Consider the following 5,856-nt stretch of genomic DNA (forward strand, 5'->3'; position numbering starts at 1 on the left):
ATTGGTACGGCAACCCTGTCTTGGAAATCATGTTGTTAGACAACGGTGAACCTTCGAACTATGAAGAAGCGATGGCAGGCCCGGATTCCGACAAATGGCTGGAAGCCATGAAATCCGAGATAGGATCCATGTATGAAAATGAAGTATGGACTTTGACTGACTTGCCCGTAGAGCGGCGAACCATAGAAAATAAATGGATCTTTAAGAAGAAGACAGACACGGATGGTAATGTGACCATCTATAAAGCTCGGCTTGTCGCTAAGGGTTATCGACAAGTTCAAGGGGTTGACTACGATGAGACTTTCTCACCGGTAGTGAAGCTGAAGTCCGTCCGAATCATGTTAGCAATTGCCGCATTCTATGATTATGAGATATGGCAAATGGACGTCAAAACGGCATTCCTTAATGGTTTCCTTAAGGAAGAATTGTATACGATGCAGCCGGAAGGTTTTGTCGATCCTAAGTATGCTGACAAGGTGTGCAAGCTCCAACGCTCGATTTATGGGCTGGTGCAAGCATCTCGGAGTTGGAACATTCGCTTTGATGAGATGATCAAAGCGTTTGGGTTTATGCAGACTTATGGAGAAGCCTGCGTTTACAAGAAAGTGAGTGGGAGCTCTGTAGCATTTCTCATATTATATGTAGATGACATACTTTTGATGGGAAATGATATAGAGCTTTTGGACAGCATTAAGGCCTACTTGAATAAGAGTTTTTCAATGAAGGACCTTGGAGAAGCTGCTTATATATTAGGCATCAAGATCTACAGAGATAGATCAAGACGCCTCATAGGTCTTTCACAAAGCACATACCTTGATAAGATATTGAAGAAGTTCAATATGGATCAGTCTAAGAAGGGGTTCTTGCCTGTGTTGCAAGGTGTGAAATTGAGCTCAGCTCAATGTCCGACCACGACAGAAGATATAGAAGAGATGAGTGTCATCCCCTATGCCTCAGCCATAGGTTCTATTATGTATGCCATGTTGTGTACCAGACCTAATGTAAACTTTGCCGTGAGTTTGGTAGGAAGGTACCAAAGTAAACCCGGCAAGGAACACTGGACAGCGGTCAAGAATATCCTGAAGTACCTGAAAAGGACTAAGGAAATGTTTCTCGTTTATGGAGGTGACGAAGAGCTCGTCGTAAAAGGTTACGTTGACGCTAGCTTTGGCACAGATCTGGATGACTCTAAGTCACAAACCGGATACGTGTATATTTTGAATGGTGGGGCAGTAAGCTGGTGCAGTTGCAAGCAAAGCGTCGTGGCGGGATCTACATGTGAAGCGGAGTACATGGCAGCTTCGGAGGCAGCGCATGAAGCAATTTGGGTGAAGGAGTTCATCACCGACCTAGGAGTCATACCCAATGCGTCGGGGCCGATCAAGCTCTTCTGTGACAACACTGGAGCTATTGCTCTTGCCAAGGAGCCCAGGTTTCACAAGAAGACAAGGCACATCAAGCGTCGCTTCAACTCCATTCGTGAAAATGTTCAAGATGGAGACATAGATATTTGTAAAGTGCATACGGACCTGAATGTAGCAGATCCGTTGACTAAACCTCTCCCTAGAGCAAAACATGATCAACACCAGAATTCCATGGGTGTTCGGTTCATCACAATGTAACTAGATTATTGACTCTAGTGCAAGTGGGAGACTGTTGGAAATATGCCCTAGAGGCAATAATAAAAGGATTATTATTATATTTCCTTGTTCATGATAATTGTCTTTTATTCATGCTATAATTGTGTTATCCGGAAATCGTAATACATGTGTGAATACTTAGACACCAACATGTCCCTAGTAAGCCTCTAGTTGACTAGCTCGTTGATCAACAGATAGTCATGGTTTCCTGACTATGGACATTGAATGTCACTGATAACGAGATCACATCATTAGGAGAATGATGTGACGGACAAGACCCAAATCCTAAACATAGCACAAGATCGTATAGTTCGTTTGCTAGAGTTTTTCCAATGTCAAGTATCTTTTCCTTAGACCATGAGATCGTGTAACTTCCGGATACCGTAGGAGTGCTCTGGGTATACCAAACGTCACAACGTAACTGAGTGACTATAAAGGTATACTACGGGTATCTCCGAAAGTGTCTGTTGGGTTGACACGGATCAAGACTGGGATTTGTCACTCCCTATGACGGAGAGGTATGTCTAGGCACATTCGGTAATGCATCATCATAATGAGCTCAAAGTGACCAAGTGTCTGGTCACGGGATCATGCATTACGGTACGAGTAAAGTGACTTGCCGGTAACGAGATTGAACGAGGTATTGGGATACCGACGATCGAATCTCGGGCAAGTAACGTACCGATTGACAAAGGGAATTGTATACGGGGTTGCTTGAATCCTCGACATCATGGTTCATCTGATGAGATCATCGAGGAGCATGTGGGAGCCAACATGGGTATCCAAATCCCGTTGTTGGTTATTGACCGGAGAGCCGTCTCGGTCATGTCTACATGTCTCCCGAACCCGTAGGGTCTACACACTTAAGGTTCGGTGACGCTAGGGTTGTAGAGATATGAATATGCAGTAACCCGAAAGTTGTTCGGAGTCCCGGATGAGATCATGGACGTCACGAGGAGTTCTGGAATGGTCCGGAGGTGAAGAATTATATATAAGAAGTGCAGTTTTGGCCATCGGGAGAGTTTCGGGGTCACCGGTATTGTATCGGGCAACCGGAAAGGTCCCGGGGTCCACCGGGTGGGGCCACCCATCCCAAAGGACCCCATGGGCCAAAGTGGGGAGGGGAACCAGCCCATAGTGGGCTGGTGCGCCCCCCTAGGCCCACCCCATGCGCCTAGGGTTGGAACCCTAGGGGTGGGGGGCGCCCCACCTTGCCTTGGGGGCTACTCCACCCTTGGCCGCCCCCCCAGGAGATCCCATCTCCTAGGGCCGGCGCCCCCCCTAGGGGAGCCTATATATAGGGGGGAGGGAGGGGCAGCAATACCTCGAGTCTTGGCGCCTCCCTCTCCCCTGCTACACCTCTCTCTCTCTCGTAGTATACGGCGAAGCCCTGCTACTGTGACGCCCTGCATCCACCACCACGCCGTCGTGCTGCTGGATCTTCATCAACCTCTCCTCCCCCCTTGCTGGATCAAGAAGGAGGAGACGTTATGTTGACCGTACGTGTGTTGAACACGGAGGTGCCGTCCGTTCGGCGCTAGGATCTCCGGTGATTTGGATCACGTTGAGTACGTCTTCCTCATCCTCGTTCTTTGAACGCTTCCGCGCGTGATCTACAAAGGTATGTAGATGCAATCCAATCACTCGTTGCTAGATGAACTCATAGATGGATCTTGGTGAAACCGTAGGAAAATTTTTGTTTTCTGCAACGTTCCCCAACAGTGGCATCATGAGCTAGGTCTATGCGTAGTTCTCTTGCACGAGTAGAACACAATTTGTTGTGGGCGTTGATGTTGTCAACTTTCTTGCCGCTACTAGTCTTATCTTGCTTCAACGGTATTGTGGGATGAAGCGGCCTGGACCAACCTTACACGTACGCTTACATGAGACTGGTTCCACCGACTGACATGCACTAGTTGCATAAGGTGGCTGGCGGGTGTCTGTCTCTTCCACTTTAGTTGGAGCGGATTCGATGAAAAGGGTCCTTATGAAGGGTAAATAGAAGTTGACAAATCACGTTGTGGCTTTCACGTAGGTAAGAAAACGTTCTTGCTAGAACCCTATTGCAGCCACGTAAAACTTGCAACAACAATTAGAGGACGTCTAACTTGCTTTTGCAGCAAGTGTTCTGTGATGTGATATGGCCAAAGTTGTGATGAATGATGAATGATATATATGTGATGTATGAGATGTTCATGCTATTGTAATAGGAATCACGACTTGCATGTCGATGAGTATGACAACCGGCAGGAGCCATAGGAGTTGTCTTTATTTATTGTATGACCTGCGTGTCATTGAGAAACGCCATGTAAATTACTTTACTTTATTGCTAAACGCGTTAACCGTAGTAGTAGAAGTAATAGTTGGCGAGCAACTTCATGGAGACACGATGATGGAGATCATGATGATGGAGATCATGGTGTCATGCCGGTGACAAGATGATCATGGAGCCCCAAGATGGAGATCAAAGGAGCTATGTGATATTGGCCATATCATGTCACTATTATTATTTGATTGCATGTGATGTTTATCATGTTTCTGCATCTTGTTTACTTAGAATGACGGTAGTAAATAAGATGATCCCTCATAATAATTTCAAGAAAGTGTTCCCCCTAACTGTGCACCGTTGCGATAGTTCATTGTTTCGAAGCACCACGTGATGATCGGGTGTTAGATTCCAACGTTCACATACAACGGGTGTAAGACAGATTTACACATGCAAACACTTAGGTTGACTTGACGAGCCTAGCATGTACATACATGGCCTCGGAACACAGAAGACCGAAAGGTCGAGCATGAGTCGTATAGAAGATACGATCAACATGAAGATGTTCACCGATGTTGACTAGTCCGTCTCACGTGATGATCGGACACGGCCTAGTTAACTCGGATCATGTTATACTTAGATTACTGGAGGGATGTCTATCTAAGTGAGAGTTCATTATATAATTTGATTAGATGAACTTAATTATCATGAACTTAGTCTAAAATTTTACAATATGTCTTGTAGATCAAATGGCCAACGTAGTCCTCAACTTCAACGCGTTCCTAGAGAAAACCAAGCTGAAAGACGATGGCAGCAACTACACGGACTGGGTCCGGAACCTGAGGATCATCCTCATAGCTGCCAAGAAAGATTATGTCCTACAAGCACCGCTAGGTGATGCACCTGTTCTCCCTGCAGAACAAGACGTTATGAACGCTTGGCAGGCACGTACCGATGACTACTCCCTCGTTCAGTGCGGCATGCTTTACAGCTTAGAGCCGGGGCTCCAAAAGCATTTTGAGAGACACGAAGCATATGAGATGTTCGAAGAGCTGAAAATGGTTTTCCAAGCTCATGCCCGAGTCGAGAGATATCAAGTCTCTGACAAGTTCTTCAGCTGTAAGATGGAGGAAAACAGTTCTGTCAGTGAGCACATACTCACTATGTCTGGGTTGCATAACCGCTTGACTCAGCTGGGAGTTAATCTCCCGGATGACGCGGTCATTGATAGAATCCTTCAGTCGCTTCCACCGAGCTACAAGAGCTTTGTGATGAACTTCAATATGCAGGGGATGGAAAAGACCATTCCTGAAGTATTTGCAATGCTGAAATCAGCACAGATAGAAGTCAAAAAGGAACATCAAGTGTTAATGGTGAATAAAACCACTAAGTTCAAGAAGGGCAAGGGTAAGAAAGCCTTCAAGAAGGACGGCAAGGGAGTTGCCGCGCCCGGCAAGCAAGCTGCCGGGAAGAAGCCAAAGAATGGACCCAAGCCAGAAACTGAGTGCTTTTATTGCAAGGGAAGTGGTCACTGGAAGCGGAACTGCTCCAAATTCTTAGCGGACAAGAAGGCCGGCATCACGAAAGTTATATGTGATATACATGTAATTGATGTGTACCTTACCAGTACTCGTAGTAGCTCCTGGGTATTTGATACCGGTGCGGTTGCTCACATTTGTAACTCAAAACAGGAGTTGCGGAATAAGCGGAGACTGGCGAAGGACGAGGTGACGATGCGCGTCGGAAATGGTTCCAAGGTCAATGTGATCGCCGTCGGCACGCTACCTCTACATTTACCTTCGGGATTAGTTTTAAACCTTAATAATTGTTATTTAGTGTCAGCTTTGAGCATGAACATTGTATCAGGATCTCGTTTAATTCGAGATGGCTACTCATTTAAATCCGAGAATAATGGTTGTTCTATTTATATGAGAAATATGTTTTATGGCC

Source organism: Triticum dicoccoides, chromosome 1A (genome assembly GCF_002162155.2).
Source record: "Triticum dicoccoides isolate Atlit2015 ecotype Zavitan chromosome 1A, WEW_v2.0, whole genome shotgun sequence".
In the NCBI taxonomy this organism is placed as follows: Eukaryota; Viridiplantae; Streptophyta; class Magnoliopsida; order Poales; family Poaceae; genus Triticum; species Triticum dicoccoides.